This window comes from Elephantulus edwardii, unplaced genomic scaffold (assembly GCF_000299155.1).
Source record: "Elephantulus edwardii isolate Elephantulus edwardi_28Jun2011 unplaced genomic scaffold, EleEdw1.0 scaffold00370, whole genome shotgun sequence".
In the NCBI taxonomy this organism is placed as follows: domain Eukaryota; kingdom Metazoa; phylum Chordata; class Mammalia; order Macroscelidea; family Macroscelididae; genus Elephantulus; species Elephantulus edwardii.
This window is the reverse complement of record NW_006400120.1, coordinates 981188-992884: the sequence shown is the minus strand read 5'-3', so window position 1 is coordinate 992884 and position 11697 is coordinate 981188.

Here is an 11697-nt window from a genome sequence, read left to right as displayed (position 1 = left end):
GGATAGAGCAGGGTTTAGGGCTGTTGTGCATAGGGTCGCTATGAGTCGGAAACGACTCGACGGCACATAACAACAACAACAACTGGGGTGAGATGGTTTCTCTTTGAGATTTTGATTTGCAACTTTCTTATTGCCAGTGATTTGGAACATTTCTTTATGTGTCTGTTGACCATCGAAATATTTTCCTATGTGAAAAGTCTTTCCACGTCTTTTGCTCCTTTTGAAAGTGGGTTATTAGTCCTTTCCTTCTTCCCTCCCCAGAGGATCCTGTAAACATTTGTTATGAGAACTTTGGCTGAGATGGTATTGCCAAATGTTTTTCTCCAGTCAGTAGGCATCCTCTCATTCTCTCACAACTCATCTTGTCTTTGTTTATTAGTTTCCAAGGCATCAAACTGTTCCTGAGATAGTATTTAAATTCAGGGAAGATAGAGTCATGGTCTTATTTTGGTTCTTGTCTATTTGATTTCATTTTCTTTGGCTTCATTTTGAACTTGCATATGAGTAGTTGATAGTCTGTTCCACCATCAGCACCTGGCTTAGGTTTTTGTATTTTTAATTTTTTTTTCCTACTCTAGTTTTCACTGCTGATACTGAGCTCCTCCAATGATTCTCTTCACAGATATAATCCATCTGACTCCTGTGCATACCATCCGATGAAGTCCATGTGTATAGTCATTGTTTATTTTTCTTGTAAAAAATATTTGCAATGAATAAATAATTAATTGTATAAAATTGTATGGTTATAATCTATCCTCTTTTCTGTCACTAAATCTGTGTTTTCCAACTGCTGATCCTTCTTCCCTGTTCCCAACTTTCTCATTCCAGTCATTCTTATTCCTAACACATCTTGGTTGCATGTTTTGATTTTTTTCTTTTTTTTTAAGCAGAAGTGACATCCACTTCCTAAACAACATGCCTTTGGAAACTCTATGAACTTTTAGAAACAATAGTTATAGAAAGGCTTCAGGTCTTTTGTTTATAGGGTTGCTATGAGTCATGCTCAACTTGACAGCAATCAACAACACTGTCAACAGGCAACAGTTACTTACTGAATGTCAAACTGTTTTCATGACTATGTTTTTTGTTTTTTGAAATATTTTTACAGCATAATCTTTCCATTTAATTTTCCCCCATTCATTGTTTTAATTAATGATCCAATGAGAGTATAAAGACATAATCTTAATTACACAGAGTTTATAGTGTTGTCACTAAACCATGAAATCCTGTATCCTTTAGGACTCAAACGGTTTTCAACATTTTCTAAGACCTTCCCCTAAGTCTCTTAGAATTTCCCCAAGAGGCATGAACTCCTTCGAGGTACAAACTGTTGAAATGGCTACAGTGCCAAGTACAGCACCTGACACAAAGTGGGGGCTTAATAACTGTCTGTATAATAAAGACAAAGAGTAACGTCTGGGAATAGCAAATCATTGCCTGGAAATGGTTTGCGGCTCTGAAAGTTAGATGGAGTCAATAGTCAGTATCTGAAGAAATAGACTGTCAACTGTCCATTTGAAATTGTCTAGTGGTGGTGGTGGTGGTGTTGTTAAGCGCCATTGAGTCAAGTACGATTGACCCTATGAACAACAGATCTGTACCTTGCACTATCCTGCAGCTTCCTCACATTCTCTACCATGCTCTAGCCTATTGATAGTCACTATGTCAGTCCTCTTGGGAGTCTTCCTCTCTTTCCATAACCCTTCATCTTTTCTAGTAATGATAACTTTTTCCAAGGGCTGACAACAAGTGAGACGAAGTTTCAGCATCCTTGCCTCTAAAGAGCACCTTGGTTGCACTTTATCCAAGACAGATTTGTTTGTTCTCTTGGCAGTCCTTGGTATGTTCAGTCTTCTTTGCCAACACCACAGTTCAAAGGCGTTGATTCTTCTGTTGTCTTTATTCATTGTTCAATTGCAGATGCATAGGAAGCAATTGAAAATGCTTGACTCGGGTGTACCTTACCCTTTAAATAAACATCCTTGCCCTTTAGCACATTGGAGAAGCCCTTGGCAGAAGATTTTCCCAAGGCAGCATGTCTTATTGTAAAAGATGATAGAAATCACCTATTTCTTCCTCTTTTAGCTCTAATTTTATCCAGAGTTCCTTGAATGTGTATGGGTGTTATCCTCTCACTCACAACATTGTACTTCAAGGTAGATCTAGAAATGGTCTTCTTAATTATGCTTGTGACCCCATTTTTCCTTACTTTTTTATTTCTGGTGTAGTAGATTACATACTTGTCTGATTAAAAATGCTCCATGACAATACACTCAATATGCCAATGCCTAGGATTTCAATATTTATGAGTTCTATTTCTTAACAATATCCTATTTTCCTACATTCATATTTCCCGCATTCCACATTACAATCATGTAAGTTTCTCCTTTGTCTTTTCATATTTGAGGGCATAGCCTTGGGTGAAATAATATCTGCTAATCTTCTCTAAATGTGCTCTATTTTGTACAGAGGGGTGTCAATCCACTCCCTAAACAACATCCCTCCATTAACTCTATGAACTTTGATAAATGTTGATAGTTGTAGAGGGATTTTAGGCCTTTTGTTCATAAAGTCACTATGAATGGTTCTCAACCTGAAGGCAATCAATAACAACAACAACATTATTTTGGAAGTGGCTGGCCAGTTCTTCTTCCTAACCTGTCTTAATTTGGACGCTCAGGAACAATATCTGATAGACAAGCATTTTACCAAAAGGAACAGATGAAAGATACTTTCCCATTAGAGAAGTAATCACTAGATTCAGAGTCGGTCCTTCTCTTGGTCTGGTCCATTTCTCTGCTCTACTAGCATCCCCTTTCACCCCGTCACCTAGCCTGGCCAGCACCTCCCTCCCACTAGCCAACCCTTGATATGATGGCTTGGGTCTCAAGTCACTTCTGTGATGCCTCATGCCTTCCACTGCTATCTCTCATGCTGCTGCCAATTTTCATGAATTAAGGAGGCTCTAAATCCAAGTCCCAGGTGTCACCTTTAGGGAATGTTATCTGTCAGAGGCAGTTCTAGAGAAACGTTCTTGTCTCTGAGCTTCTGCTCCAGGACTGTCTTCTTGTGATTTGCAGTCTCTGTGTTTCCGTTTGAGGCACGCTGAGTCGAGATGGCAGAGACAAGTGAAAAAATTTTCTAGCTTGCAAACCCAAGGCTTCTATTTGTCATCATTTCTATCACCATGGACATATTTTCCAACTACTGAACTTTCTTAAAGAAGCTCCAACAATGTGTGGTTAATGCTTCATCTGTTTACCAATAGTCAGTGGTTCAACCCAATCACTGTGCAGGAGAAAAAAAAATCTGTTATTGTGATATTTTTATAGTTTTGTAAGTGGTATTGAGCAATTCTGCTCTAACATTGGATCACTATGAATTAGACTCAACTTGATAGTAGTGAGTTTGACTTTTAGTAGTTCGGAATCTTGGATTTACTTTCCAATCACCAATAATTACTCACATACCTTGATTATATATTTGATCAGTTTCTACCTGCAAAAGATGGTAAAAACCTTCAATCATTTTTAACATAATGACTTCTGTGTATATTAAATAATAGTCATATAAAATATTTTTTATTGTCGGCATATGGATATTATCACTGACAGTTTTGTTCTTTAGGACAGATTTTGAAATGTTCTTTTTAATAATGAATGCAATTGTAAGCCTTTTCAACTTTCACACAGAACATAATAGATTATATTATTATTCAATTTAAAATGACCAGTACCAATCTACTTCAGTTCACTAATGTCTATGACATCCACTTTAAAAACATCCCTTCTTATTTTTGACAAGTCCAAATTTTCCTTGATTCTATAATGACATATTCTGATTACTAATGAATATTTTTAGTTTCTTCCTCTCATTTTGAATCATGTCACACAGGCAAATAAAGATCCCAACAGCTGTATACTCTACTTTGAGGAGACAACTTCTCTGATGATACACTGCGTAACTTCCAACTGAGGGACTAATCAAACAATGTTTCCCTTCTATCCGTAAAGCTATTCTAATCTATTCAGAAGTTAATTACTAGATTCTTCTTCCTAGTCTCTCTTAGTCTGAGAGAAGCTTTCCTAAAACCTTTTCACTACGTGTGACCATGATGATATTTGATTATCAGTGGCATCTCTTTCAACATCACAGCAACATGCAAGTCACTACAGGTATAACACACTTACAGACAAATGGTTGGAAAGATGGTTTAGGATTGGGTAATGTTTACTATTGTTACACAAAAGATCACTATGATTTGGAGCCAACTCAATGGCAACTAAAAGCGATCAGAATTTTCCTTTTGTCTGCCTTGAGTTGATAGCTGATTTCTCTACCACTTCCTTGACTGCTAGCAATGGGAGGAATAAATAATTTACATGCTTATACTCACCAAAGCATTCATTTTAAAGGAAATTTTAAGTGAGAATTTGCAGATCTATAGAAAGACCACTATGATCCAAGAAAAGGTACTACAAAAATTTGAAACTAGTTCTCAACAACATGTCTGTACCACCTTTTGCAATCCCATTTTCTGAATGTCACCTAGAATTTGGATACACTAGAGTTTGGATGTGTCACATGCAAAAATGGTTACCCATGATGAACAGTGTTTGGTGGAGATCCCAGATTAATGAAAACAGGCTTGGAAGAAGGAGTGACATCCACTTCCAAAACAGCTTGCCTCCAGAAACTCTATGAATTTAGAGAAATGATGAAAGTCATACAAGTGTTCAGGTCTTTCATTCATAGGGTGACTATGAGTTGTCTATGACTCAATAGTACTTGACAACAATAACAACAACCAACAATTAGAAGAGTCATGGGGGTTCAATGGTTAAGCAGTCAGCTGCTGTCTGAACAATCAATGGCTCAAACTCACTGGTCTCCCTATGAGAGAAAGACCTGGTATTATGCTCCCATGAAAATGAAACCAGTAAGAACCAACCCCACAGCAGCGAGTGAATGGTGCCTGACCAAACAAGCCCTACTGGCATAGTGCTTTGGACTTCTAACAGAGAGATGTTAAATTCTAATCCACAATCTGCTCTAAGAGATAAAGATCAGAAGTCTTCTCCTGCAAAGATTTACAGCCTTAGATGTCAGGTTCCTATGAGTCAGACTAAACTCAACACCATTTTGCTTAACCAAGACTGTGTCTGAGAGTTTACTTTAGCCTAGCATAACCTAGTGATAAGAAACTGTGCTGCAATTCTGAAACACGGGGTTTGAATCCACCAGCTGCTCCACACAGGAGAAGGACGGTTACTCTCCTCCCAGGCAAGTTATGGCCTCTAAAAACTACTAGAGGGCTAGCTATGGGTCAGTTTCAACTTGATAGTACTTAACAACAACATTATTTCACATGAAATGATCTAAGACAAATAATCTTATGACTCTTGACTGTTGACTTAAGGTTAATATTGTATAACTCAAGGTCCTATGAAAATTGGATGTATTAAATGTCGATTTATTATTTTTAAAGCAATATAAAGGAAATCTAGCAATAAAATAGACACAAATAAAATAAACACAACCCTGCTTGCCGAAACTGAGGAGGACCTGAAGCACTTGCTGCTGAGGGTCAGGGACTGCAGGCTTCAATATGGATTGAGGCTCAATGTCAAGAAGACAAAGATTCTCACCACTGGGCCAATTGGCAACATCAGGATGGATGGTGAAGAAACTGAGATTGTTCATAGCTTTAGTCTGCTTGGCTCCACAATCAATACTTTTGGCACCAGCAGCCAGGAAATTAAAATACGTATTGAAATGGGAAAGTCTGCTGTTAGGGACCTCTCTAAAGTACTGAAGAGCAACAGTGTGTCTCTGGAGACTAAGGTGCGTCTGGTACAGGCCATGGTCTTTGCAATCACTTGTTATGTGTCAGAGAGCTGGACAATGACCAGGGTGGATAGAAGGAGAATTGATGCTTTTGAGCTTTGGTGCTGAAGAAGAGTGCTGAGGGTACCCTAGACTGCTAAGAAAACGAACAGTTTCATCCTGGAGAGGGTTAAACCAGGCTGCTCCTTGGAAGCAAGGATTCTGAGTCTTTGTCTGACATACTTTGATCATATTATAAGGCAGACCAGTCCTTGGAGAAGGGCATCATGCTTGGGAGGGTGAAGGGCAGGCGCAGGAGGGGAAGGCCCTCTGGGAGGTGGATTGATTTGGTGGCTGGGGCAATCAGGATGAGTGTGTCAGAGACAATGAGATTGGCACAGGACAGAGCAGAGTTTAGAGCTGTTGTACATAGGGTCGCTATGAGTCGCAAGCAACTCAATGGCACATAACGACAACAACAGTAATAAAATGACATTGTATAATAATACAGTATGATGTTGGTTTGTCAGGGGTCATGGAGTCAATGGGATAAAAAATGAGTCATACGCAAAAATCTTCATTATATAATAAGCTTATTATGTAGACATACCTCAAAACAAGCAGTTCTAATCTATTCTGTAGGGTCACTATGAGTCAGATTTGACTTGACAGCATATCTTGACAATGCCACTAATACACAGGCAGTCAAAAGAGGAGAAAAGTTTGTCAAAAGAATGATATCGATAGCTTGAAGCCACTAAAAATTGAACCCATCTCTGTAGGCATGTATATAGAAGTTGTGTTGTAATTAATATAATTTTGGTTGTCAATATTACATTTACTCAGGATTGAGGCATAGATGATTTTTATTGTAACTTTTATTTTTATTTTAGAAAGCTCCCTGAAATGATAATAAACCCACATGATATAAAGATGACAGATAAAATGTCCAGCATGGTGAAACATTATAACAAAAAGCTAAGTAACCAGTTACATTTGAAGATTTCTCCAAAGACAAAAGAATTCAGTAGAATTTCTTATCATTTTTACAGAATTTGCAGATATTTGAGTTATTATAAAAATACATATCTTTTTAATGGATTGACTAGCCTTTTTAGTAGAGGTGAAAAAGTATTTCTGAGATGCCTCTCAGCCTTTATTAGAATGTCAGCAGGACATGGCCTCACATATACTACAAATCAATGCAAAATTAAACTAAATATAAACTGCAATCATTAAAGACTCAAATGCATCATTTCAGAGTCTAGGGTATAATTTAAGGCTTGGATCAACTGGATAGGAGTTAAACAAACTATCATTCATAAAATATAAGGAAAATACATTTTACTAGGTGAAATCAGAGGAGAGTACATCAGATCTTTATTAAAGACAAGGCATGATGCTCAATACTGCATTGACAAATAGGAAAGGTTAACACTCATCACATATATTGATTTTTCCAGGACTAACTAAATTCACACGTGGCATTATTTACTTACAATCATCGTTAGGATTTAAGTACACATTTTTAACTCAGTTTTAAGATACAGAGGTAAAATTTCTTAAAAAAGAGGACACTGATCCAGCAGAGTCACTGAGAAATGTAGACACTAATGAAGAAATTGAGTCATCAAACAAAGTCTATTCATGCCATTGGCCCACATTTACTGTTACACAATGCTTTTATGGGATTAATTAGCTACAAGGGTAATTTCATGTGTGAAAGGGAGAAAGGGGGGGAGGGAGAGAGAGGCAGGGATAGAGACAAAGAGGAGAGAGAGACAGACAGATATACAGAGAGAAGAAAAGGAAAGGTAGCCGAACCAATGAATTTAAAAAAAAAAATTAATAAAAGAGAAACTAGTGAAGTCAGTGGGAAAGAACGCGGTTATTTAACATTTTAGGTATGCCAAATTGTTTTCAATGCTCTTAAGTACATATTCTTGAAATCTGTATATAGATCAGCTAACAAACATTCATGAAACTAGTTCATTGTCTTCTATCTCTCTCTCTCTCTCACACACACACACACACACACGCACTTGTAATACACACATGCCACATGCACCCAACACACCTGTAGAATTTTCTTGCTGTAGGTCTCACATGTATAAACCATACCATATCAAGTATGTAGGCATGCAAGCTCATCTTAAAGATGATTTACTTACAAAACACCTTTGCAGCAGTGTCTTCACTGATGCATTCATTTCTCCTACTTGTAACCACAGTGGCCTCTATTCAGCAGTGGGATGCTAGAGGATATAATTTCAATTCTTACAAAAAGCTATTTCCTTTCTTGAATATGTTGGGTTTAGCACAATTTCTTCCATGCCCACAGGCTATCATTCTGTGATAATTTAGCATAGCTGGATTTGTTTTTCCTAAAACTTAGCTGTTCCCCCCTCACTGTTTTATTTCTCCAAAAGTTGAGTAATTTTGAGAATATACATAATAAAGACAAACAAGAAAACATAACTGGTTGTTGTTTTTGTGTATGGTTGGGTTGGAAGTGACCCATGGCTGACCATCCAGTGGGTTTGCAGAGGCAGAAAAGTCACACAGGAGCTTCCCTCTCTTTCTACCTCAAAGCAGCTGGTGGATTGGAACCACGTATCTTTGCATTTGGAGACACACTGTGATTGTCATTGCTGTTATGTGTTGTCAAGTTGAGTATGACTCACAGTGATCTTCTGAGCAGCCAACCTGAGCCCTCTCCTATCCTGTGCCACCTCATCATGTCTGACATACTAGAGCCCATTGCTGCAATCACCATATTACTTCATCTTGTTGGTGTCTTCCTCTCCTTGCCAACTCTGCCTTTCCAAGAATGATGTCCCTTACCAAAGAATAGGCATATTTTATTGGGTAAGTCTCCTGGCAGGAACTTCTCCAAAATGCTGAAGAGCAATGGTGTCACTTCAAAGACTGAGGTGTGCCTGATTCAAGCCATGTTCAATTTCTGTACACCAAAGAGCTAGACAATGAATAAAGATGGCAGAATAATTGATGCCTTTGATTATGGTGCCAGAGAAGAGTACTGAATATCTCATTGACTGCCAGAAGAACAAACAGATATATCTTGGGAAAGGTGCAAAGTGGTTCTTGGAGGCAAAAGCAATGAAGCTTTATCTTTCATATTTTGGCAATGCACTGGTGATGTGTTATTAGGTGCCACTGAGTTGAGTACGACTCATAACAACCTTATGAACACAAAATCTGAATCCTGTTATAGCTTGTGCCATATTCACACTTCCTGACACAAAAGAGCCCATTGTAGCAGTCACCAAGTCAAACTACATGGTTCAGGGTCTTCCTCCCCTTTGCCGACCCTCCACCCTTCCCAGCATCATGTCTTTCTCCAAGGAATAGTCCTTCATAGAAACATGCGCAAAGTATGTGAGGCGGAGCCTCATAATTCTTGTGTTCAAAGAGCTCTCTGGAAGCACCCTCTGAAAGACATATCTGTTTGTTCTCTTGATAATTCATGGGATGTTCAGTTCTCTTCTCCAACACCACAGCTCAAAGGTGTCAGGTTTTTTTCCTGTCACCCTTATTCATTGTCTAGCTCTCAGATGCATAGCAGGTGATTATAAAGACTATGGCCTGATTCAGATACATCTTAATCTTCAAATTAGCATCATTACTCCTCAATAGTGTAATTATTGATAATTTTATTAAGACAGACTAGGAAGCAGAATGTGCCATCTACTTCCTAAATTACAAGCCTTTGAAAACCCTATGAACACTAAAAGAAGAAGATAGTTACAGTAGTATAGTGGTAGAGTCCAGATTAGAAGTCAGTTGAAATGAAGAAAAACAGTAACAAACATCATTTAATAATTGAAACATGGAATGTACATAGCTTGAATGCTTCAAAGTTGGAAAGTGTTAAAAATGAAATGGAAAGCATGAATATTGACATACTAGGCATTAGTGAGATGAGATGGATCAGCTTTGGTATACTATGCAGGGAACAAAAAACAGAAGAATGGTATTGCATTCATAGTAAAAAAAGTCAGTTTCAAGTTCTATCCTGAAATAGAATGTTATGAGTGATAGGACAAAGTCCTAAAGCATACAAGGAGGACTTATTAACATGATTATTATTAAAATATATGCTCCTACATCTAGAGCCAAAGTGGAAGAAATTGAGAATTGTTACAAAATCTTGCAGTCTGAAATTGAATGAATAAAGATGCATTAATGACAATTAGTGACTGGAATGCAAAAGTAGGAAGCAGTTAAGAAGGAATGGCAGTTGGTAAATATGAGCTTGGTTATAGAAATGAGGTTGGAAATACAATGGTTACATTTTGTATTTACAATGATTTAAAAAGATGCAAATGATGACTTTACACACAGATCTCACCTGATGAACTGCACAGGTATCAGGCAGAGTGTAACTCCTTGTCCAAATAATATCAGTAGCAACCCATGAGTGTCTTCAAGTGTGAGAACCTGGACATTTAACTGACTCTGGGCAACTTTCTTCCTCCATGTTAGGGCTTTTGTCAGAGACTGTGGGGTTAGAGAATGGAACACTGAATCGAGTATTTTCTTCCATTGTTGTTATTAGTTAGTTGCACTTTAATGTAGTCCAATTTGAGTGAGCCCGTTTACAACAGAGCAGATACTGTCTGTCCTGTTTTTTGTTTGAGTCCTTGTCTGTTCTTTTTTGAGGGTTGTATTTGGCAATGAATCTGCAGCCTCTTCACTTTCCAAGTGAAACATAACTAAGGCAGATCAACCATAACTTCTCAAAAAAACTTGTTTTGTTCTAACACTTTTAATTGTGAAAGTTTACAAAGCATTTAGGCTTTTTTTGTTTTTATTGGTTTTCATTCAATCACTCGTGTACATTTTCTCTTACAATATTAAATACCATTATACAATGTCATTATATTGCCAAAATATATTTGACAAAATATAATTGCCTAATATTGTCAAAACCTTGCTATATTCTTTCTTTCCCTTCATGCTATCCATTTATATTTTAATCTCTACTCCCCATCCTTCTTCTCCCAGGGTCAACCCTCCCTCGAGGTCAACCGTCCCTATTAATTTCTATATGTAAACAATCATTCATGCACATTTTGTTTTATAACATTAATTACACTACCTACAAAGTCTGATCATCTTGTACTGAATATCACCTTCCCCTTCACCCATGGTGACTAGGAGGTAAACTGCCAACCTGAATGATTGCATCAGCTACTCCCTGGAAAAAGATGGACAATCTCTTCCTGTGCAATTTGCTGCCTCTAAAACTCTGCCAAGTATCAGCTCTAAGTTTGTTCTGACTCAAAAGTAAACAACAGTAACAACAATTAGTTATCATTTTTACAGTTCATGCTCTTGCCTTTCTAACCCTTGGTAACCATCCAAGATTAATTCTCTCTGTATGTAAATATTTTTTATTATACTAGTTTATTTACAAAATTCAAATACATTGTCTTCCAGAACAGATTCCTCCAATTTCCCTCATCCCCCAGCCATCAAAAAGTATAACTCCATGACTAATCCCTCCACCCCTGCACATCCTCATGCCTCTGCTTCCACCCTCCTTCCCTACAATACAAGTTGAAAAGGTATGGAGACAGGACACATCCCTGATGTACGCCCTTCGCCCTTTTATGACTAATTTGACTTTGTACAATGTCTTCCAGGTTCATCTATCAGAATGGTTAGAATTTTATGCTCATCACTTCTTCAACCAACAAGCATGCATTTTACCAGTTATTTATCACAACTCATGGTTCTATTCAACCTGTATGCAGAAAAGATTATCTGAGAGGCTGGGCTCTATGAGGAGAAATGTTGGGTCAATATTGGTGGACAATTTATCAACAATCTGTGATATGCAGATGA